We start from the raw sequence: 25649 nt of genomic DNA on the forward strand, positions 1-25649 counted from the left end.
TTTAAGAAGCCCTCCTGGATGCTCCTTACAAACGCTGCCCCGTCCAAGCCCCTAGAACTAAGTGAGTCCCAGTCAATATTGGGGAAGTTAAATTCTCCCATCACAACAACCCTGTTGCTTTTACTCCTTTCCAAAATCTGTCTACCTATCTGCTCCTCTATCACCCGCTGGCTGTTGGGAGGCCTGTACTAAACCCCAACATTGTGTCTGCACCCTTCTTATTCCTGATCTCAACCCATATAGCCTCGCTGCCCTCTGGGGTGTCCTCCCGCAGTACAGCTGTGATATTCTCTCTAACCAGTAGTGCAACTCCTCCAGAGGAGTAAGACATCGAGAGGCGCGACTGTGGGCTGCCGGTCCGGTCGCTGGCCAAGCTGGCCGGGACGGAGGGAGGATGGTGGGGGGAGGGGGTGTGGCTTGGCCAGGGCCGGGGAAGGGGGGGGTAATGGGGTAACATGTTGAGTGGCTGGGGTGACCCCCCCCACAGGACTGGGGTGGTATCCAGTCATGGACAACCATTACCACGGCCTGCAAGGCAGCCATCTTGCTACGCACCCTACTGACTACCCACCTTGGCCCCTGGTTCCGCAGAGTGACACTGGCCTTATGGATGCCCCCATCCCTCACCCCCTAATGCCCACACTGTACCTTCCCCCAAATTCCCCTCACCACCAGCCACCCGTCGCCGGGACAATAGGCAGCCCACCCAAGGTCATCGGCCACTATTGCCCCTATGTGGACGGCGGGCGGGGGCCGTGAAGCCCTGAATCTTTATGCCATGGGGTCCTTCCTGGCGCTGAGTGGGGACCTGTCCGGTTTCTCACAGACCTCAGTGCACAGGTGCAAACCCACAGTCACAAAGGCCCTACATGACCACGCGGTTCAATACATTCACTTCAATGTGAACAGAGCCCACCAGGATCCCCGGGCAGCGGGGTTTGCCGTCATTGACGGGATGTCCCGGATCCGAGGGTGATCGACAGGATGCATGTTCCCCTACGAGAACCTGCAGATGACACGTCGCTCTACACCAACCAAAAGGGGTTCCACTCGATGAACGTGCAGCTGATATGTGACCATCAGCTGAGCATCATACATGTCTGTGCCCGATACCCGGGCAGTGTGCATGACGCCTTTATCCCAGCACATTTGATGATTCCTGACAAGTTTGAGATGCCCCCCACTCCCTCGGCCGGGGGGGGGTTGGCTTCTGGGTGACAGGTGTTATTCGCTGCAGCCATGGCTGACGATACCTATCTGGAGGCCACAGACCGTTGCCAAGACCCTCGACAACAACGCACATGCAGCGACCAGATCCATGATCGAGCGGTGACACGGCCTCTTGAAGATGCGGTTCAGATGATGCCTGAACCGCTCTAGAGGGGCCCTCCAGTATGATACTGAGAGGATTGCCCGCATCGTGGCACACATGGTTGGCACCACCTCATGCTGCTACACGCGGTTGGACTCCTCCAGGTACTGGATGCTCGCTGACAACCCCTCATGTAGTCCCTAGCTCTGCAACTGCGTCTCCATAATCAATTGCACTGTCCGATCCAGAAGCCTGAAACCCATATGGATGGCAGCTCGTTCCTGGGGTCAGACTTCCCTCTGACCGTCCTACCCCTCAGGGGTTCCTAACTCCACTGCATCAGCTGTGTGGTATACACCAGAGAGTGTCCCAGGAGCACTTCACTAAAGTGCCGAACCCGAGGTGAGTGTCTCTGGGATTGTGGAGGGCGTTGGAGTCAGTGTCGTCCTCCAACTCGAGCTCCATGGCCTCCTGTGTCTGTGGAAGGCTGCCATGCCGCTGCTCTCCTTGTTGTTGCTCAGCTCGCGGGGTGGCTCCAGCTGTGGCACTGGCTGGTGGTGGGTGACACCGGATGACCCGCCCCATCTCCAGCAGCTCCAGCAAGACACAAGACAAGATACATGATTGGACCACGGACCAGGAGGTGGTGGGGGTGAGCGTGTGCGTTGGGGTGGTGTAGGGTGAGGGTGGCTTGGTGGTGGTGTTGGGTGAGGGTGGTGTGGGGTGAGCATTGTGTGGGTCAGGGTGGTGTGGGCGTCAGGGTGAGGGTGGTGTGGGGGTCAGGGTGGGGTGGAGGTGAGGGCGGAAGGGTCTCCTTCGCCCTGGCGACCTCCCTTTCCTCCGGGCCGCCGACCTCGTCCAGGACCCTCTGCTCTGCCATAGTTAGGGACTGCAGGTTTGGCGGTCGCCCTCCTGATTTCTCCCACTCCCAGCGCCTGTGGGTGGCCTTCCCCTGTGGGGGGAAGGGGACGAACCTGAAAATGACAGTGTTGGACAGTCTGACACATGCAGCACAGGAGGTGGGTAGCTGGTGGCCTCAGTGGTCAGGGCACCCAGCCATGGAGGCCGGTATGGGTGCTGCTATGTAGTGCAGGGTGGGGGTTTGGCCGCCCACTGGGTGGGGTGGCGGTGTCGCGTTACGGGTTTGTGGGTCGGGGGTTGGTGCCAAGGACACAGTGTTGCCTACTCATCCTGGCTGCCCTGAGGTCATGCAGGTGTTTCGGCACTGCTGGCCAGTCCAGACAGTGTTGCCCAAGGAGCTGACCACCTCTGCCATCTGTGCCCAGGCATGGCGAATGGTGGCGTCTGACAGCCTCCTTCCGGGACCAGGGTACAGGGTCATCTGCCTCTCCTCCATGACGTCCAGGAGAGCCTTCAGCTTTGTGTCTATGAAACGTGGGCCCTCTTGTCTTGCTGCCATCGTGTTGGCTGGGATGGTGTGTGTGTGTGTGGAGTGAAGTGAGTATATGCGGCTGCAGCTTATCAGCCTCCTGGTTGTGAAGCGTGAAATCGGCGAATCCCACACCGTTTCCATGTGCCATGGGCAGCACGGTAGCACAGTAGTTTGCACTGTTGTTTCACAGCGCCAAGGACCTGGATTCAATGACTGTGCGGTGTCTGCACGTTCTCTCTGGGTTTGCTTTGGGTACTCCGGTTTCCTCCCACAAGTCCCGAATGACGTGCTTGTTAGGTGAATAGGACATTCTGAATTCTCACTCAGTGTACCCGAACAGGTGCTGGAGTGTGGCGTCTACGAGATTTTCACTGTAACTTCATTGCAGTGTTAATTTGAGACACTAATAAAGATTATTATTATTCTCATTGGAATCGATTGTGTTCCATGTGGTGCCAGTGCTAACCCCTCAAGAGTAGCTGAATCTGTCCAGACGTGGCGTCAGTTTTATTGTCGTGGAACTACATGAATTCTGCATCGGTGTCAACTCTTAGGGCTGGATTCTCCGCTTCCCAACGCTGAAATCGCGAAATGCGATTGGGCGGAGAATCCCTTTTGAGTCCCCTGCGGTGCCACAGTCGGGGGGCGGGGGGGTGGAGGGTGGAGCCATTCCGCTGGCTGGGGGGGGGGGGCGGGCTTGGGTGGGTGCTGGTGGGGAGTGGTCCGGGGGTGGCGAGGGTGGTGGGGGGATACGGGGGGGAACTATCTGGCAGGCCGGGTCTGCGCGCGTCCGGCACCATGTTGTATGGCACGACCGCTGCAGCTCGTCGCCGTGCGCACGCGCAGCCACGGACCCGGCAATTCTCCTTCTGTTTATGTCGGGAACGCTGGGAATTTTATGTGGCGCGGCTGCTAGCCCCCTACTGGGCGGAGAATCGGTGCGGGGTTGCTGCCGACTTTACCATCGTAAAACCAGACACTTTTATCCGGACATGGCCTCAAAATCGGAGAATTCAGCCCTTCGTCTCAGAAATGGAGAATCCCACCAACATATTTTCATTCCATTTAAGTGATCGTCCTTTCCTGGACCTTTTATTCCAATGTGACGTGCTTTGCTTTCCTCTACAATGAATTTCATCTGCCAACTGTCCCTCCAAATACCAAACATGTTCACATTCCCCTGTCGGTCAATTTACTCAGCTTTGACGCTGACCATTTTCATTAGCTTGCCAATTTAGGGATTGTGCAAAGTGTTCCACATTTACCCACAATGATGCCAAACTCACTGGATTGTAGTTCCCAGCATCACTTTTGGTACTTTTTTCAAAATAATAATGAGCAACATCTGCCTTTCTCCAGTCCCGAGGCACTCTTTGAATATTCAGTGATTTCAGGAAGATTTCTGCCAGGGTTCTTGCAATTTCCTCCCCTATTTCCTTAACGATCCTCAGATGCATCTTATCCAACCCCTGAGATTTATTTACCTTCGGGTTGGAACAGCTGTTTGGCAACCATGCTGGGAGGAATGTGTAACTTACCTCCGCAAGACAACATTCTGCTCCTTGTTAGACTAATACAAAATACTTAATGAGTCTACAGAGATAAATGAAACGGGAACTTTATTAGAACACATCTTACTGTTTTGGCTCACATCTTCCACCAGGCTGTACGAGAGACCAAATCATGTGATTTTGCAAAGAACAAAGAACAAAGAACAAAGAAAATTACAGCACAGGAACAGGCCCTTCGGCCCTCCCAGACTGCACCGATCCAGATCCTTTATCTAAACCTGTCCCCTATTTTCCAAGGTGTACTTCCCTCTGTTCCCCACCCGTTCATATATCTGTCTAGATGCATCTTAAATGATGCTATCGTGCCCGCCTCTGCCACCTCCGCTGGCAAAGCGTTCCAGGCACCCACCACCCTCTGCGTAAAAAACTTCCCACGCACATCTCCCTTAAACTTTCCCCCTCTCACCTTGAAATCGTGACCCCTTGTAATTGACACCCCCAATCTTGGAAAAAGCTTGTTGCTATCCACCCTGTCCATACCTCTCATAATTTTGTAGACCTCAATCAGGTCCCCCCTCAACCTCCATCTTTCCAACGAAAACAATCCTAATCTACTCAACCTTTTTTCATAGCTAGCACCCTCCATACCAGGCACCATCCTGGTGAACCTCCTCTGCACCCTCTCTAAAGCATCCACATCCTTCTGGTAATGTGGCGACCAGAACTGCACGCAATATTCCAAATGTGGCCTAACCAAAGTCCTATACAACTGTAACATGACCTGCCGACTCTTGTACTCAATACCCCGTCCGATGAAGGCAAGCATGCTGTATGCCTTCTTGACCACTCTATCAACCTGTGTTGCCACCTTCAGGGTACAATGGACCTGAACTCCCAGATCTCTCTGTACATCAATTTTCCCCAGGACTCTTCCATTGACCATATAGTCTGCTCTTGAATTAGATAATTGCATTTTTAAAAATTTGTTCTTGGGATGTAGACATCCCTGCCATACCTCTCCCCAATTGCCCTTGAGCGAAGTGGCTTGTTAGGCAATTTCAGTGGGCAGCTTGGGTCTGGAATCACATGTAGACAAGTCCAGGCAAGGATGGAAGATTGCCCTCCCAAAATCAGGTGTTTTTTAAAAGAAACATGGGGCTGGATTCTCCATCGGCGGGATCCTCTGTTTCGCCGGCAGTGCATTCACGGCCACAGATTTCCCAGCGGAGTGTGGGTACCCAGAATGGGAAACTCGATTGGCCGGGACGGAGAATCCCGCTGCCGCCGGGGGCGCACCGCGCCAGCAAACAGGTGCGGCGCGACGGAGAAAACCACCAATGGTTACTATTGCTGAAACTAGCTTTATCATAGACTCCCTACAGAATGATAGAATGCTTATAGTGCAGTAGGATGCCATTTGGCCCATTGAATCTGCATCAACCCTCTGAAAGAGCACCCTCCCTAGGCACACTGTCCTGCAACCCCTTAACCCCACTTAACCTTTGGACACCAAGGGGTAAATTAACATGGTCAATTCACCTAACTTGCACATCTATTTGACTGTGGGAGGAAACTGGAGCACCTGGAGGGAATGCACACAGACACGGGGAGAATGTGGAAACTCCACACAGACAACCACCCAAGTCAGCATTGAACCTGAGTCCCTGGCACTGTGAGGCAGCAACGCTAACCACTGTGCCATCGTGCTGCCCTTCATGTTCCAGATTTATTAATTGAATTTGAATGCCACAAGTTGCCATGGTGGGATTCGAACCTGTGGCCCCAGTGCATTACGCTGGGCTTTGGGATTCCTAGTCCAGTGATCACTATGCCATCATTCCACCCCATTGCCTCCCCTGACGATGAACACAGCATATGATTAGCACATTAAACAATTATAATTACCCTATTCACAATACAATATAGATTATATCAAGCATGTTTCACAACGTGCAACACCCTCTTGTTCCCTTTCCAGATTGGATTTGGATACGGTCCTCTTGTTGGTAAAGACTGAGGCAAAATATTTCCTTAATATTTTGTAGCCTGTGTTGCTGTGACTTCATCCAAATCTCATTTCACCTACCATTCCATTTCCATTTGTTATAACATTGCAAATTAGGGGAGGCAGTTGCATAATGGTATTGTCACTGGGCTAGCAAACCAGAGGCTCAAAGTCATGCTCTGGGGACCCAGGTTCACATCCCACCATGACAGATGGTGAAATTTGAATTCAGCAAAATATCTGGAATTAAAGACTAATGACTGTTAAAAGTCCATGAAGCCATTGTCAATTGCCTTAAAAATCCACCTGGTTTGCTAATATCTTTTAGGGAAGGAAGTCTGCCAACCTGGTTTGCATGCAACTTCAGATCCATAGTTTAATGTTTAAAAACTAGGCGGCATGGACAAGTTGGGCCAAAGAACCTGTTTTCATGCTGTAAACCTCTATGAGTCTTAACTACCCTTCAGTTCAAGTCCAGGGCAATTAGGGATGGATAACTAATGTGATGCCCACATCCCATGAATGAATGGGAATATTAGCCTCGCTACCTCATTTTGATGCCCTTTTTATATCTTAAACATCACTTTTTGAATTTGTCTCAATGTTGCGCCATTTTCCTTCACAGCTTTAAAAGTCTTTTTTAATCATTCATGGCATTTTGCACGAGCAAGGCCAACATTTATTACCCAATCCAATTGCCCTTGAAAAGGTGGTGGTGAGCTGCCTTCTTGAACTTCTGCAGTCTATGTGGTGTAGGGACGCCCACAGTGCTGTCAGGGAAGGAATACCAGGATTTTCACCCAACGACAGTGAAGGAATGGTGATACAATGCCAAGTCACGATAGTGTATGACTTGAGGGAAACTTGCAGGTAATGGCATTCCAATACACTGCCACCCTTGTTCTTTTAGGCCAGTGTTTTTCAAATCTTTTGCCTGGGATCCAATTTTGCCAATCAGCTGAACATTGGGACGAACGTTGGCCGACCAACGCCAGCTGACCTTCGCGACACACGCCACATACACTTAACTGTAATGCGAAAGGGGAGCATGCTTAGTCCTCACGATCCCGCTCCAATCAGGCTCACTGGAGGACAAGACAAGGTACATATCAGGTATAGAGTTCAGCCAGTCCCTTTGTGTTGTCTTTATCTTTGTGAGAACGGAAAATCCAACCTTGCACATGGAAGTTGTCGTGAACGGCAGTAGCAAAAAATGCTTGTTTTACTCCGCTCCTGGGAGATGCTACTCCAGAATGCTGACAGCCTCATGAACTTTTGGTGTGTTTGTAATATGCTGTCAAGGTCAGGAACAGAGGCTTAGTCTTTTAATTTGGAGTCAGTTGTAAGGTAATAACTGACTCTGGGGTCTCAACATTAAAAGGAATTATTCACCCATTTCTCTTTCAAAATCTGAAACTTCTCTCATTCGCCAGCCGTCCCTGCGTACAACGCAGATGGGCTTTGTATCCTTATTTGCATTGGCGCAATTGACAAAACCATATCTCAAGAAATCATCTTTGTACTGCTTTGTTCCCGAGTTCTGTTTCTTTTTTGTAAGTGCAATCATCAGCCACTATCCCCACTTCTGACTTTATGATGAAGGGAAGGCTGTTGATGAAGTAGCCGAAGTGTATACAACCCTGAGAATTTGGTTTATGGTCGGTATAAGCCGTGAACGCATGAATGTGGACATATTGATGGGATCGTAGAACGCCAAACACCAATGCTACCCCTTCCTTTTCTATTTGGGCATAATTTTGCTCTGCCGCTACCAAGTGATTGAAGCGAACGCAATGGGCCGCTATGCCAAAATGGCCCCTATCACGTAGAATGATGCATCACACATGGGGAACAAGGGCTTCACCAGGTCGAAGTGCATCAGCAAATGGGAAGACGACAGCAACCGTTTTACTTCAACAAACGACCCCTGCTGCGATGGGCCCCAAATCCACTGCTAGCTTTTCTTCAAAAACAGGTGCAGTGGGGCCAAAATCATCGCCAAATTCGGGATGAACTTCCCGTAATAGTTGACCAGGCCCAAAAATGAATGTAGCTCCATGTGATCTCTTGGTACGGGCGCCTGTCGGATGGCCTGAACTTTATCATCCACCGGCTGTAGTCCCGTGCCTGTCAACCCTGTAGCCCAGATAGACCATTTCAGTTGCATGAACATGCACTTTTCATGCCACAGGTGGACCCCGGCCACGTTGAATCTATGCAGCACATTCTCCACGTTTTCTAAGATGCTCTTGGTTGGTGGAACTAGTCATTAGCACATCGTCCAGGCAAACTGCCACTTGTGGCAACCCTAGGAGGATATTGTCCATCACCCTCTGGAATATGGCACATGCTGACGAGACCTTGAATGGCTGCCTGATACATGACCATGACCCGGATAGGCGCCACCTGTGGTGCTGAAATACAGTAAAGGCAGTAGGGTACCTCCAGTTCATTGTCTACGAATTGTGTCCACATTCAGGGGCTGTCGTCAGTGTGGCGGTGGTGGGTTGGCGAAGTGTCCTCTTGGTGTCTGCCTCACCGTCTCCCTCTGGTGCTGGTGCTCTCATTCTGCACGTCAGGAAACTCCGGTGTATGGGATGCACGGCGTCCATTGACAGGGAATTAGTGCCATTGGCCCTAGTACCCTGGTGTGTGCCCCCAGTGGTGGGAAATTTCCTCCGGAATGGGGGTCACCAATGCTTTTCCGGGCATCCGAAGTTCAGGACGGCCATCCCTGACAGCTCCTGGACACCGCGCTCTGCACCCACCCGGGACAACGCGATCTCGGTTGCTTTTTTCAGGTCCACGTCAGTCTCACTCAATAAATGTTTATGGGTCGCCCCGTCTCTGATTCCGCAAACCAAACAGTCTTGAAGCACCACTGAAAGTGCTGGCCTGAATTCTCAAAACCCGACAAGTTTGTGCAACTGGCCCAGAAATTCCACTCTAGGTTCGTCCTGGTGTTGAGAAGCCGTGTGGAAGTGGAAACATCAAATGATAAGTGGTCGGCGGCCAACGTAACGAGCTTCACGAACTCGCAGTTGTCAGATGAGTCAGGAAAAGCTAAACTTTGATAATGTTGTATGCCTTCGCACCTCAAACCACAAAGAGTGTCACTGTCTGTCTGTCATCCCTGACTATGTTGTTCAAATGAAACAAGTCGTTCATCCATTCTATGCACTGGGCCCAAGCCCCTGTCTCAGCGTCAAAAGTTTCAAGTATTCCGATGAGTGGCATCTCTGCTACCTGAGTAGAGGCCTCCTGAGGCCTAAGTGAGGTGGGCCCAGTTTGTAAGAAATGGCGCCTCCTGCAGCTCCACTTGACCCTCATTGCCAGTGTAAAGTCTCAGGCAAGTGACCACTCAGAGCGATGTCTGTCGCAAAAAACTCGCAAAACCCCGACAAGTTTATGCAACCGTACCAGGTTAATTCAGGTTAATATACGCTACTACCCCCTGGAGGGTCTCCCCACACTCGGCCCTCACCTGGGCTGGGGTATTTGTATCCCAGCAGTCCTTTGAACCATCTGGAAACTGGAAGATCTGGGCCATTGTATTTGACTTCATAAGCAAGAGGAACCAAAATGAGGTGTGTCATGTGAGAGTGCCTTTAAGAAATAGGTGTTTAAGAAATGTACCTTTAAGAAATGGGTGTTTATCAGTGATGTCAGAGTGTGGGTGGAGCTGGGCTGTCTGTCAGCTTTTTACTTTAGTTTTAGGCTGTTTGCTGCAGGGTGTGTTTTTGGTTTTGTTTTCAGTGTTGGAGCTGACGCCAGACAGAGCAGGTGTACTGTTGATCTCTCTGCCATGAAAAGACTATCTCTTGATCATTTGGTGAATTCAGAATTATAAATGTTCTCAGTAGTGAATGTAAACATAATATGCTTCTGTTAAAAGGAGTTTCTTTTGTCTTCTGGATGTTGTTTGGGAAGTTATTAAGGATTACTTAGTGTTGTGTTCTTTGGGGGTTGTATTTGAATTGATGGTTGCTAAGATGTTCACTGTATGTTTTAAAAAGGTTAACTTGAGTTCATAGAATAAACATTGTTTTGCTTTTATAAAATACTTTTCCATTTCTGCTGTACCACACCTGTAGAGTGGGTTGTGTGCTCCCCATACCATAATCTATTAAAAGTTGTGGGTTAGGTGAACCCCGTGATACACTTTGGGGTTCTCTAAATCCTGGCCCATAACAGGTGCAGCAAGAGGTCATTCTGTTTGTTTTAAGGCCCAGCAGCGTGATAGAGAGAGGGGGAGATGGGAGAGATGGAATTCTGACAGCAAGAGGAGCTGCACGATTCTGTTTATCTCAAGCTACATGTTTCACAGTAACTGTTAAATGAATAGGAGACAAAAGGTAGATTATCAAGTTATAGTAAATGCCAATAAGGTGGAACAGATGCCACTCAACAACGTATCTGGAATAAATGTAGAAACCAGGTAAAGTGTCCACTTTCAACACCAATTGTTCAAGAGAGAAAGAGACATTGCAAAATAAAGTGCTTCTAAGATCCATTGACAGTGCAGTTCTTCTTTCAATACCTTTTAACTCACTGTCAAGGTTAATAGAGGGAAATCAGATCAGCTTAGAGCGCAATGAGGTTTGCAATTGTATGTCTACCAAATAGTAATTGGGTTTGAGGAATACCCCCAAAGGAGGCAAAGGCATCAAAGGCAAATAGCAAATGTTAAGATGGATGTCACACCTAGTAACATACATGAAGAAAACAAAATCCACCATTGCATCAATCAGGAAAAAAGCTTTTTTCCAAACTCAGACGTCATGGTATCAGCAACTTCTCTATTCCCTTGGTCGTTAGAAGAACCACTGACCACTTCAATTGGAGCTCATAAGAAAACACTTACCTTCTTTCAGAAGCAGTCACTGTTTTTTCCAGGAAGGGAAGTTTAGATTGCAAACAGGAGAAATTCTGTGGTCATTCTCATGAGGTCATGTGCCTATGAACAAAGAAATGAGAGTTATCCACCTCCCAGTCAGAAGAATATCAAATATGAAAATGGGAGGGGGGGTGGGGGGAGGGGGGTTTGAGGAGACGGGCGTTTGGTGGGGATGCTTTGTTCTTTGGCAAGTTCACAAAATCCAAGTTGTCACAGTGCAGAAAGAGGCCATTCAGCCCATTGTGTCTGCACCGCCTCTCTGAATGAGCATCTAGTGCCATACCCCTGCCTTCTCCCTGCAAACCTGCACATAATTCCCTTTCATATAATAGTCTAATTCCATTTTGAATGTCTTTATTGAAACTGTATCCAGTACACTATCGGTCAGAGCATTCCATACCCCAACCGCTCACTGAGTGAATAGGTTTTCTCTTAAGCCACTTTTGCTTCTGTTGCCAATTATTTTACATTGGTGCCCTCTTGTTCTCAATCCTTTCACAAGTGGCAACAGTCTCCCCCATCTACTCTATCCAGCCCTGTTGTGGAATTGTGCTGTTGTGGTTTTGAACGCCTCGATCAAGTCTCCACTCAGCCTTCACTTCTCCAAAGGGAAACAACCCAAATTCTCCAACATATCTTCATAACTGAAGTTCCACATCCCTAGAGCCATTCTCGTGAATATTTTCTCCACTCATTCCAATGCCTTCACATCTTTCTTAATGTGCGGTGCTCAAAGCCCGGGTGCAATACTCAAGCTAAGGCTGAACTAGGGTCTCATACAAGCTCAACACATTCTCCTTCATAATGTACCCTATGACCCTATTAAAAAAGCCTCGGATACCCTGTTGTTGGGACTCTTATTTTACCTTCGAATAAGAATCTGTAGTCCGGTTGATTGGAGGTGTCAAAAATACGACATTTTTGCTAATTACTCACTCGAATGAACTTGAATAAGAACTGAATCAAAACTTAGAAGCAGAATATCAAACAATACATAAAAAGGTCAAGCACATTGCAAAAAGCATAAAGCATAAAAATAAATCACTTGAACACAAACAGATAGATGATTCAATAATTCAGGAACAAAGACCTCAACCACAAGGTCCTTCTGTTACGGGAATTCCTGGGCAGGATTCTCCCCTACCCTGTGGGGCGGGTGGTCCCGGCGCCAAGGAGTGGCGCGAACCACTCCTGCATCGGGCCGCACGGAACGTGCAGAATCCTCGGCGGGGTTGGCGCCTCGCCAATCGGCGCAGAAGCGGCTTGGCGCCACGCCAATCGGCGCCGAAGTTGGCGCATGCAGGGGAGTGCCAGCGTGTGCTGGCGTCATCCCAGCACATGCGCAAGGGTTTGTCTCCACACCAGCCATGGCGAAGGTCTACAACAGCCGGTGCGGAGGGAAAGAGTGCCCCCATGGCCAGATCCCCGTCCCCGACCCCCGAGGACCTCAGAGACCGCCCGCAGAGCCAGGTCCCACCGGTATGTACCAGGTCCAATTTACGCCGGAAGGACCGGCCTAAAATGGGCAGCCGCTCGGCCCATCACGGGCCAGAGATTCTTGGGGGGGGGGACGGACGGCGACCAGCCCGGAGCAATTCCCGCCCCCTGCCAAAACCCTGGCGCCGGAGAATTTGGCAGCCGGCGGGGGCAAGATTCACGCCGTTCCCCAGCGATTCTCCGGCCCGGCGGGGGGTCGGAGAATCCCGCCCCTTATCTCTGGTTTAGCCCCTCATTTACTTTAATTGCTTCTAATTCTCAGCTGAGACCTTCTGATTTGTTCAAATGTTACTCAAAGGATGATTTGTTAATCAAACATTGGACATTACTTAAGATTGACTAGCTTAGTGTCTGTGTGCGCAGTCTAGGAAAATTACTGGATATGTTTCTCACACTCTCCATATTACACAGCTCAGCGGAGACCTTGCTGTAACTGATTAGTTGATTAGGGGCTGGTTTAGCACAGGGCTAGGGGCTGGTTTAGCACAGGGCTAAATCACTGGCTTTGAAAGCAGACCAAGGCAGGCCAGCAGCACGGTTCAAATCCCGTACCACCCTCCCCGAACAGGCACCGGAATGTGTCAACTAGGGGCTTTTCACGGTAACTTCATTTGAAGCCTACTGGTGACAATAAGCGATTTTCATTTCATTTCATTTTCACAAAGAACAATACATTCTTTGTGCTGAATACACTGGTATACATTGGTTAATTCATTGTATGAGGCAATGACTCACAGTCAAGACACTTTTAATATTTAGCAATCTTAACTATATGCAATCAACTAGCCCCAATATGAATAAACTATGAATAAAACAATACTCTATCGCCTATGCTGTACTGACCGTGCACTCAACCTTGCCTTCAGCATCCCCTTCGGATTATTCTTTACTTTATATTGGGCTGGACTCCCTGCCTTTCACCGCCAGTAGTTGAGTTCCTGATGTGCCGGATAATCCAACATCGGGGAAAAAAGTGAAATGGCGCCGGCTGCCGATCCATTTTTGATGCTCTGGTCCCCCGCTGGGATCGATGTTCGCACCGGGTACCATATTCTCTGGGGCCCTTGTGATTTTCCGGTCCACTGGTCCCGGAATCACCTTGGTGAGAATTGCTGCAGGTCCTAAAAATCGTGGCCCTAACACGGTGGACCTCACAGTGGGCCAAGGGTTAGCTCTTTAAGGGAGTTGCCCCCAAAGTCTTTTAGAGGACCACCCTCTCCACACAATGCAAGACCTGCCCACCCCATCCCCACCCCCACCAGAAACCCCCCTTCAATCGCACCCCAGAGACCTGCTAATTAAAGAGCCCCCCACAGACCCAATAAATAAAGATCTTCCCAGAGACCCCCTAATTAAAGAGACACCCTCCAGACCCCCTAATTAAAGAACCCCTAATTAAAGAACCCCCACAGACCTCCTAAAATTAGAGACCCCCACAGCGACCCCTTAAATAAAGAGACTCCCCCCAAGATACCTTCATAAAAGAGACCCCTCAGACCTCCTAAAATGACAGACCCCCACAGAGACCCCTGAAATAAAGAGACCCCACAAACTACCTAAATAAAGAAACCCCACCACAGACCTCCTAATTAAAGAGATACCTCTCAGAACCCCTAAACAAAGAGACCCCCACAGAAACCCCCGAATGAAAGAGACCCCCCCGTTAGACCCTCCCCAGAAGAGAGATCACTGCCTGGAATCTGGAGAGAAACCCAGACAGAGGCAGTGAAAAAATCCTTGCTTTAAAACTCATCTGTGCAATACGTCTGCTGGCTCAGGCACAGGAAGCAGCATGTGTCAATTTCTGGAAAGAGAAAAACAGTCAGCTGGGTTGAAACCCCCTCAGATCTTTGAGCTGTAAGCCATTAATTTATTTCTCTTTGATATTGATTTTACAAGGCTGTGAATGACAGCTTCCACACACACCCAGCTGTCAACATTGTTCTATTCATGCCCCTTCATGGTTGAGTAAGTTTGAAGTGGTCAGCTGTGAGACTAACCACTATACTTATAAACATCAAGCTTTGATTGACAGCTCCTGGACCACATCAAAGTTGAGTACTTTCTGTTAGTTTCACTGCTGGCTACTTCAAAGTCACTCCACCATGAAGGTACATGAATGGAAAGCACTTAACTCTGTTTGGTGGGGTGGAGTGCGGTCAGGTCACCCGCGCCTACTGGGGTGAGGAGGGGTGACCCAGAAAATCCCAGAGGTGGCGGCGCTGAATTGCGCTGCAGGGTGAGGGGGCTGAATTGCATTGCAAGGGTAGCAGTCCCAGCCACATGACATTGCTTTCGGGCTGCCTGTTCAAATGGTGACCTGATAATGTGATTCCCTAGGGAATCCCTCACAATCCTTGCCATGCAAAATTTTGAATGGCTAACGAATAGAAAATACTTTTTGAATTGTGTTCCCTGCAGGAGCGCCTAAAAAGTACATTTCGGCTTCAGTGGGAGAACATAGGACTGGATTCTCCGTTTGGGGTTCCCCCACAGGAGTTAAATTGCACCAGTTTTACGATCCCCATAGGGTCCGAAAGCGGGATGCAATTCCGTATTCCTTGCCGAACAAATATATGCATGGTGTGGAATAAAAGGGATTCCCAGGGAATCCTGCTATTGGGCTACGAGCTTGAGTAGGCGGCCCAATAGCAAGGTTTTCACCTCCCCACGCATAAATCGTCCCCAAAACCGCCTCCCTCCCCCAATACCGTACAGCAGTCCACCATCCCTGGATTGACTGGGTGCCCCCACCTCCAAGTACAGGGATGATCCACTCCTCCAACCCCCAGGAGCCCTCTAATAGGTAGACCCCCCACAGGAACCTCTGTAACTGGAAGACCCCCCATCCTCCCCGGTGATTCTCCGGCCCGTGATGGGCCGAAGTCCCGCCGCTGTCAAGCCTCTACCGCCGGCATGGATCAAACCACCTACCTTACCGGCGGGAGCAGGTGGCGTGGGCGGGCTCCGGGGCGGGGCAATCTGCTGGCCTGGCCCACGATTGTGGACCACCGACCAGCGGGCGGGGCTGTCGTGGGGGCACTCTTTTCCTTCTACCTTCGCCATAGTCTTCACCATGGCAGAGGCAGAAGTGACTCCCTCCCCTGCGCATGGATGACATCAGCAGCCGCTGACGCTCTGGCGCATGCGCGGACTTCCGCTGGCCAGCGAAGTCCTTTCAGCCCCAGCTGGCATGGTGCCAAAGGCCGTCCACGCCAGCCAGCGGAGTGCTAACCACACCGGCGTGGGCTTGGCCCCTAAAGGTGCGGAGACTTCCGCATCTTTTGGGGCAGCACGACGTCGGAGTAGTTCATGCCCTGCCAGGTAGGGTAGAATCCCAGACCTGTATGAATGGCACCCACCCAAGGTCTCTGAGATGAAGTGGAGCGATACCAAAGCCTCAGATACCTTGGGAATCTGCACATTTGAGTGAGACTAGCTGTCTCGCGTTAATATGCAGATTGGCCAAAAAGTGATCCTGCCTACATTGGGCGGAATTTACATTGCGACGTTTTGTGAGATTGCGTTAGATCTCGTGAGGGGTTGAGAGCTGAGTAGGTCCCAGGAGCGATGTCTCCCGGCTGACTATCAGGTGCAGCATAGCAAATGGATTGTACCCAATAAGATTTTGCCACATAGGCCACTGAACCATGAAGGGAGATGAATGAATCAAAGCTGCAGATGGTTTGTAGAAGCTGTCAATCACAGACCACTACAGGAAAGCTATGAATCGCTTGCAGCAAATGGTCCCCTTGGGAACTACGCAGGTCACATCACAGCTGCTCTTCTTCGAGGAATGGACATTTGGGGCGGCATTCTCCCGTAACGGGTGGGGCGAGGGGGTCCTGGCAGGACGCAGTGGCATGAACCACTCCGGCATTGGGCCGCCCCAAAGGTGCGGAATCCTCCGCACCTTCAGGGGCTAGGCCCGCCCCAGAGTGGTTGGTGCCCTGCTGGCCGGCGTGATAGGGGCCTAGCGCCATGCCGACCGGCGCCGAAGGGGTTCTGCGAGTCGGCGCATTCGCGGTAGCACCAGTGCGTGCTGGCGTTAACCCCGCGCATGCGCACATTGAGTCACCTCTGCACTGGGAATGGCGGATGTCCACGGCCTCCGGTGCGGAAGGAATAGAGTGTCCCCACGGCACAGGCCACCGTGGGGGCACCTCCCGGGGCCAGATCCCCCGCGACCCCCCGAGAACCCCGGAGCCCCCCCATGCCGCCAGGTCCCGCCGGTAAGGGACCAAATCCAATTTACGCCGGGGACCCCAACATAGAACGGGTGTGACTTCGGCCCAATCGTGGGCCGGAGAATCTGGACAGCGTCGGGTCCCATTGAGTTGCGCCGGACCCCGCCATTCTCCGAGGCTCACGTCACGCCGGTTTTTGGGGGGGGCGGGAGAATTGGGAGGACGGCGGGGGCGGGATTCATGCCGACCCCCGGCGATTCTCCCACCCGGCGGGGGGTCAGAGAATCCCGCCCCTGGAGTTGCAAGGTAAGTGTTACAGCTGTAATGCCTCTCACTGTCCCTCTCTGGACTTCTGTCGGGCTTCCATTCTGTGGGGGTCTGTTGAGGGGGTGGTCTGGTACAGGAGGCATAGACAGGCAGTGTATTGTTAGGGGGAGGCGGTAGCTCTCGGAATGTCTCTACCAGCACTGGATTGGCATGGTGGACCTCAAAGTAGTTGGTCCACCATGAGGTTCACCTTGCCAGGGCCATGCTGGTAGAGACCGTAAGTGATCCATGGGGAGACCGGAGAATTATGGGAGGATGGTACACAGGGCGGCGGGGCTGCTAAATAGATGCAAATTGGTCATTAAGATCCATTTGCATTTATTTACATCCCCCCACCATCGTGGACCTCGTTCACACCACCAGTAGGGGGTCGGAGCATCGCATTCGAATCAGCGCCAATCCTGCCGTTAGTCTCCCAAACGGAGAATTCCGACTGAACTGAGTCACTTAACATTTCTCTGCATTGAACTTCAGCAGCCACTTGTCTGCCAATTCCACCAACTTATTTCCTCTTCATAGTTCTTGGTGCTTCCAAGTTTTCTATCATTTGCAAATGTTGAAATTGTACCCTGCAGACAAAGGTCTCGGTCATTAATATATATCAGGAAAAGCAAAGGTGCCAACACTGACCCCAGGGGAAATCCTCTGCAAACCTTTTTCCAGCCCAAAAAACATGCGTTAACCGTTACTCTCTGTTTCCTGTCATTCAACCAATTTTATATATATGTTGTTACTGTCCCTCTTATGCCTTTTATTTATAATTTTGCTCACAAATCTCTTCTGTGGCACTGTATCGAATGCATTTTGGAAGTCCATGTTCACCATATCAACAGCATTGCCCTCATCAACTCTCACTGTTACCTCTTCAAAACACATCAGCAAGTTAGTTAAACACGATTAATCCTTAACATGTCCATGCTGGCTTCGCTCAATCAACCAGATTTGTCCATATAAACCACGTTAATCTGAGTGAGGGCAACTATTTAATAGGGGTGAACCAAACAAACCAGAGCAGATAATTTTCCATCAAGGTAGAATTACAAACCAAGACAAATCTTGTCGTGAGGAGCGGCCTCCAGGATGTGAACACCCTGAGGACAAGTTATTCCGCTCTTGCTTTGTTCACCTGGTCAATGAATTAAAAGGTAAGAAAAGATACAGAGCTCAATTCTCTCCCCCCCCCCCCTCCCCCCCCAAACGCCGGGTGAGAGAATCGCAGGGGCGCTGGGCGAGTCCCGCCACGACGCCCCGGGACCCGCACGCGATTCTCCCACGCCCTCAAACCGGCGCTTTGAGATTTACGGCTGGCCGCTCGGAGAATCGCCGCTCGCCGTTTGTAACGAGCGAGCGCCGAATCTCCAGCCCGGATGGGCAGAGCGGCCTGCCCAACTCGACGTGTTTCCGCCGACGCGACCACACCTGGTCGCTGCCGGCGTGAACAGCGCGCGAACGCTGCGGGTCGGCCTGTGGGGCGGGTGGTGGGGGAGAGGGGGGATCGAGCAATGGGGGGGGGGTGCTCAAAAGGGGTCCAGCCCGCGATCGGTGCCCACCGATCAGCGGGCCGGTCTCTCTGAGAGATGCACTCCTTTCCTCCGCCGCCCCGCAAGACCACTCCGACATTTCTTGCGGGGCGCCCGCGGGGAGGACGGCAACCGCACATGCGCGGGTTGGCGCCGGCCAACCTGCGCATGCGTGGGTGACGTGCCGCGTAATTTACATGCCGCCGCTTTTATGCAGCGCCAAGGCCCGGCGCGCGTAAATGACGCGGCGCCGCTCCTAGTCCCTTGGGGGTGGGAGAATAGGGGGCGAGGAGCGGCCTCCGACGCCGGAGTGAAACATCCCGGCTTTCACTACGGCGTCGGCACTTAGTCTCCCGTTGGGAGAATCCCTCCCACAGGGTGGGATTTTCCAGGCCTTCCCACCAGTGGGATTTTCTTGTCTCGTTGACTGCCTGTGATGGGTTCTCCATTGTCGGGTGGGTGAACCATGAAAAATACCATAGACATCAGCTAGGCCGGATGATATTGCTGGTGGCCAATGGCGAGCCAGCTCCGCCTCTGGAAAACATGCCGAGGGGGTGGTGTGGGGGAGGGGGGGGGGGGGGGGGAGAGGGGGGGGGGGGGCAGTGGGGAGGGGACAGGGGCAGGAGCTGGCGGAAAATTTGTCCCACAATCAACTCTCCATGAAGAGGACTGATTTGGGAAAAGATCTTGTCAAAATAATGCCATAATATAAATCATGGGCTGGATTCTCCGGTCACCGACACAAAAATCGCGTTCGCCGATTGGCCGGAGAATCCAAGTTTCCGACCAGATTGGGTGCGGTGCTGCTTTCACGATGTTCCGCCCTCTCCAAAGCGTATGCCACACCATGCATCTACGGCCTCAGGACATGGGTTGGGGCACGCCCCCGATGCTCCGCCCCGACCAGCCGAGTTCCCGACGGCGTGGGTTACTCATGGCTCACCAGTCGGGAACGCAACATGGTGGCTGCGGACTTAGTCCAGTGCCACCACAGTCGGGAGAGGGCTAATCCGCAGGCGGGGGGGGAACTGTATTAGGGGTTGGGGGCACTGTGCGGGGGGGGGGGGGCAGTCCAGGGCATGTGAGATGGCCAAAGGGAGGGCACTATTTAGCAGGCCCAGTCCACGAGCGGCCTCCACCATGTAGCTTGGCCCGGCCACTGCAGGACGCCGCCATGAGCATGCATAGCCATGTACCCTGAAATTCTCCGGGGCATACCGGCAGCTGCCTGCATGCTAGCCCCCCCCTGCAAAACGGCGAATTGATGTCTGTTTGACGCCTTTTTTTGGCATAAAACATCACCGTTCCCACGCCGGCGTGGGGACATAGCCCCAGAATTGGAGAATCAGAGAATCCAGTCACATGTGCCTGGAACACTGAAAGTGAAATTCATAGGCTGGATTCTCCAATTCTGCGGCTATGTCCGGAGGAAGCACCTGGTCTTACGACCAAAAAGTCGGCGCCTCCCCCGCACTGATGCTCCACCCGGTGGGGGGGGGGGGCTAGCAGCCACGCCACATAAAGCCCCCTGCTGATATGGATGCAGAATGCCTGGGTCCGTGGGCACGAATACGCACAGCGACGGCCGCACAGTACAACATGGGGCCGGTCTCAGGCGGCCTGCTAAATACTGCCCCCTGTAATCCCACTCGCCATCCCCGGACCAACCCCCACCAGTGCCCCCAGCCCTGGCTGAAGCCCCCCCCCCCCCCCGCCAGCAGAAGGGCTCCTCCTCCGTGCCCCCACCCCCTCGACTGTGCCGGCGTTGGACAATGTCCGCAGCCGCCATGCCAGGTTCATTAAAGTTGAGAGGACACATGTCCCACGCCATTGGGAACGTGATTTTGGCGTCGGCAATCGGAGAATCCCGGTCCGTAGTTCAGAATGGAGAATCTGAGTCAGGAAACAAGGACCACATGAATAACCTTAGTTGAGAAAGGTGCCCAATGCCAGTTTAGAGAAAAATATGGAAGAAATAATGGAATAGCAACATAACATATAATCTATTCACACGTAATAGAGATGGAATGAGCGATGTTAATTTTTTTTTAGAAAAGTGAAGACACAGACCATTTACCCGGCAGGATACAGTCATGACAACTGATGGCAGAATGACCTGTCGGGGACTAGGTGTGGTGCTAAAGGACAAGTGAATATACAAGCAGATATCTGCTCATTTACCTGAAAGATTAAAGCAATTCTCCCAAAGGCCAAAGCCATTACCAGCATGTTGAGCTAATAATGCACCAGGTTGTGGAAAAGGGGCAGTGGCGACATGCCACTGTCACTGGACCAGAGATGTCGAAGTCAATATTTTTCCCGCTTCTGGACTGTGATAGAAAGATTCAACAATGCTCGTTAAGAAAACAAAACAAAACTTTATTTACGAATTACAGCTGCATGCAGAAATGGCTGAAACTTGAAGTCAGAGAGCAGTCAGTAAAAACTGCTGTTTCCTTCTCAAGTCCGCGCTTTCACAGAGAATCCGCTCAATATTTATACATTATCAGAATCAAGATTGCGTGACTACAGCTTGGTCAGGAATTCGATCAGAAATAGAAACATAAGCAATATCATAAAACAGGTGTCACCTTGCTGACCTTTCAGGACTCTGGGTCTCATACCATTATCTTGTCTTTTGATCGCATGTTTAAGAATCGGAGGAGACTTGTTCTGGCCCTATCTTGTCGTATTTAGACCACTTTGGGCTATGACGAGTTAGTCTTATCAGAATTTACAGAGCCCAGGCATTTCGGAACTTGACCTTCTCTGATCTTATTCATGCTTTAGGTCATGCGAAGTCAGTTGTTCTTTTATTGTACCCAGTAGTTGACCAGTTTTCCCATCATGCCATTATTTACTTCGTACAACATCACAGAGATCCAGGATAATGCTCTGGGGATCGAGGTTCAAATCCCACCTCGGCAGATGGGGAAATTTAAATTCAAGAAAAATCTGGAATTAAAAGACTAATGATAACATTGAAACCATTGTCGATTGTTGTAAAAACTCATCTGGTTCACTAATGTCCTTTCGGGAAGGAAATCTGTCATCTCTAGCTGGTTTGGCCTCCATTTGATTCCAGACCCACAGTGGTGGCTGACTCTTAAATGCTCTCTGGGCCAGGCAATGGATGCTGACCCAGACAGCGACACATACATCTCAAGAACAAATAAAAAAAGTCTAGAGGCAGATTGACTGTGTAAATGAGGGTGTAAATAGATCAAGAAATTTAACCCACAAATAATAACGAAAACATAGATAAACCTGCCAATCCAAATTCCACTGGTGATGATGTTAAAGAATACCTGAAGCGTGAAAGGGCAGCGACAGATTGTGGCATAAAAAATTTCATCCAACTTCCTCAAGAAAATCAAGTTGTTTTAATCTGTTTTAATCCCAATTATTAAACAACTACACAGAATATTTTTCTCATGTTATAAAGAAGTGGATTTTTTGCAACAGTTGACGAGGAAAACACTTCACACATTACTTGCGTTTAGAAGATTTAGAACAGTACAGCACAGAACAGGCCCTTCGGCCCTCAATGTTGTGCCGAGCAATGATCACCCTACTTAAACACCCTACTTAGTTCAATAAAAAAGATTTAAGTACATGTTTTAAATTGGAATATCAGTACATAGCTGCGTGAAGACTTTTAAAAAGTATCTGGTGATATAGAGAATTGATTCATTGCCTCAACTGGTTTTACTCATAGAATTTCAAAGGCAAAGAGGAATCATGGTGAGCAACTGACAGAACACATGAAAAGTATTTCAAAGTGGAAAATTAGTGCATGAGGTGATAATGAATGTGACAATTTGTACAAACTGTCGCACCTGACATTGTTTTGACACAAGGTAGAGTTCAGCAGTTCCACAGACAGTGCAATTAAAAGAAAGTGCATGATGGAGAAGTAGACAATAGCCCTGGCAACCAAATCACAGAATCTTTAGTACTGAAGGAGGCAATTTGACTCATCCAGTCTGCACTGGCTCCCTCTAAGAGTATTCTACCCAATCTCACTCCCCTGCCTTATCTTCGGAATATTGCACATTCTTTCTTAGTACCTTTTTCTTTTATAAATGTTTTTTATTTGGGTTTTTGAACAAAGTATATTTACCGTTATGTACACAGGATAAGAGACATGTATATTATATATATATATACACATATATAGAAGAAAAGAAAATAATAAATAATAAAAAAAAATACAATAAAAAATAAAATAGAATAACTGGTAGGGTATTGTGCACCAGCTCAACAGCAGCAACTCTGTACACCTGGCAAAATTATTTACAACACATAAGTGGGTGACTGTTGGTGGGGGGGAGGGGGGTTGGAGACTGGGGAGATAAATATACATTTGGGTGCCGGAAAAACAATTACAGTGGGCAATACTCGAATTGGTGTTGGTGTTGCCTCACTGGACGGATCTCGCTGCGGTCTCGCGCTCACCTCGGCTTCTGCCGTTCCTCCTGTCTTTTGTCTTTATTCTCCTCGTTCCCTGCTCCTAGAGATACCATGTTCATTATTGTATCCCGTGCCTTCCTTCTGGCTCTCATTTCCCTTCCTCCCCCCCCCCCCCCCACCTCCCTCGTTCTCCTCTCTTGTTCCCTGTCTCTTCCCTCTCCCCCCCCCCCCCCCCCCCCCCCCTCCCGTCCTGTGATTCGCCTTTCTTTCCTCTTAGGTTTAGCTGTCCCCCCGCACCCTCCCGGTCTATCTCTCCCTCTCATGCTTTGGAGACTTTCCCTCATTCTTGGCTACCTGGCTATTTTTCCGCTTGTTCGTTGGCCATAAACAGGTCCGGGAACAATTGGGTGAATGGCTCCCACGTTCTGTGGAAGCCGTTGCCTAACGCCCGGATGGCGAGTTTGATTTTCTCCATTTGGAGAGATTCCGAGAGGTCGGACAGCCAGTCTGCAGCTTTGGGTGGTGCTGCTGACCGCCAGCGAAACAGGATTCTACGGCGGGCGATCAGAGAGGCAAAGGCAAGGGCGTCCGCCCTCCTCCCCAGGAATAGATCTGGCTGGTCTGAAAACCCGAAGACCACCACTTTCGGGCATGGCTCCACCCTCATCCCCACCACTTTGGACTTGCCTCGAAGAAGGCTGTCCAGTACATTGCAAGTCTGGGGCAAGACCAGAACATGTGGGCGTGGTTGGCCGGGCCTCCTTGGCACCGTTCACATCTATCCTCCACCTCCGGGAAGAACCTACTCATACGGGTTCTTGTTAAGTGGGCTCTTTGTACCACTTTTAGCTGCGTCAGGCTGAGCCTTGCGCACGTGGAGGTGGAGTTGACCCTATGCAGTGCTTCGCTCCAGAGTCCCCACCGTATCTCAATCCCCAGGGCCTCCTCCCATTTCTTTCTTGTTGCGTCCAGTAAGGTGGTCTCCCTGGACGCAGAAAAGGCCTTCGACAGAGTCGAATGGAAATACATCATAGAGGTACTGGAGCGGTTTGGGCTTGGAACAGGGTTCACCTCCTGGGTAAAGCTCCTACACAACGCTCCCATGGCGAGCGTATGGACCAACAATACCAACTCCCGATACTTTCAGCTGCACAGGGGCACCAGACTAGGATGCCCACTGTACCCGCTGCTGTTCGCTCTAGCTACCGAACCACTAGCACTACCACAGAGCAGCAAAACGCTGGAGGGGGATCCAGCGCCGGCCCTAGGGTTGCTGGCGCCCCGGGCACGCTGAACTTCGGCGCCCTTGGGGGGGGGGGGGACCCGCGGGGGGGGGCGGACCCGAGGGGGGGGCGGGGGGCGGGGGCGGACCCGAGGGGGGGGCGGGGGGGCGGACCCAAGGGGGGGTGGGGGGGGACCCGAGGGGGGGCGGGGGAGGGCGGACCCGAGGGGGGGGCGGGGGAGGGCGGACCCGGGCGGGGGGCGGACCCGAGGGGGGGCGGGGGAGGGCGGACCCGAGCGGGGGGGCGGACCGAGCGGGGCGGACCGGGGGGGGGGGGGGCGGACCGAGCGGGGGCGCCTTGGGGGAGGGCGGCCACCGCGCATGCGCTGGTTGGCACCGGCCCAACTGCGCATGCGCGGGACCCGAGTCTCTGGCGCCCCCGGCACATGGCGCCCCGGGCAACTGCCCGAGTTGCCGGTGCCTTGAGCCGGCCCTGGGGGGATCCGAAGGGGAGGCAGAGAGCACAGAGTCTCACTCTATGCAGATGACCTGTTCCTCTACATTTCGGACCCACAGAGCAGCATGGACGAAATTATCGCGCTCCTGAAAGAGTTTGGCGCCTTCTCGGGCTACAAACTCAACATGAGCAAAAGCGAGATCTTCCCAGTACACCCACAAGTAGGGGGGGCAGCACTAACGGGACTGCCGTTTAAACAAGCCCGACACAAATTCCGCTACCTGGGGATACAAATAGCCCATGACTGGAAAGGGATCCACAAATGGAACCTCACCAGCCTGACAGACGAAGTAAAAAAGGACCTGCAAAGATGGAACACACTCCCACTCTCCCTCGCGGGGAGAGTCCAGACGATCAAAGTTTCAATTGTTTAAAGTTGGAAGAATGGTAAAGAATGGTCCAAAAAGCTGATTTTCTAATAAAACCCTTGCAAGTGGTATCAATGCTTTTGTATGCTTCAAAATTGGGATGGTGAAAGAGCTTGCAGGGTTTTATTGTTGCTGATTTAAGGAACACACTTATTTTGGACATTTGCTGGTCTACATTATCTACAAACAACCCACAACCATGCGTCACTGGTCAAACCATGCATTACATAATGCATTATGTACTGAACATACTATATATATCAGTCTCTAATTGTTTACTTGCAAAAAAAATGGAAAAGTCACATCTTGAAGCTAATCATTATTTATCACTGCCACAGCTTGGCAGGGGTTCTAAGTTTCATACCAATGCTTGCTGGTTAAAATGAACATAACAATTTCAATGAATTATGCCTATCAATGATGCAGTAAGGGATTTAAGTACTGTCATGTATGCAAGTGGCTATACCAGTCACCATA

The 25649-nt window shown here is 51.0% G+C and overlaps 1 protein-coding gene across 9 annotated transcripts in view; it reads left to right on the forward strand.

The window, feature by feature from the left end:
* The window catches only part of LOC119953745 (protein shisa-6-like), a 687534-nt gene that overhangs the window by 55681 nt on the left and 606204 nt on the right, over positions 1-25649 (forward strand). The gene's annotated exons all lie outside the window — the stretch shown is intronic.

Source organism: Scyliorhinus canicula, chromosome 18 (assembly GCF_902713615.1).
Source record: "Scyliorhinus canicula chromosome 18, sScyCan1.1, whole genome shotgun sequence".
Classification (NCBI taxonomy): domain Eukaryota; kingdom Metazoa; phylum Chordata; class Chondrichthyes; order Carcharhiniformes; family Scyliorhinidae; genus Scyliorhinus; species Scyliorhinus canicula.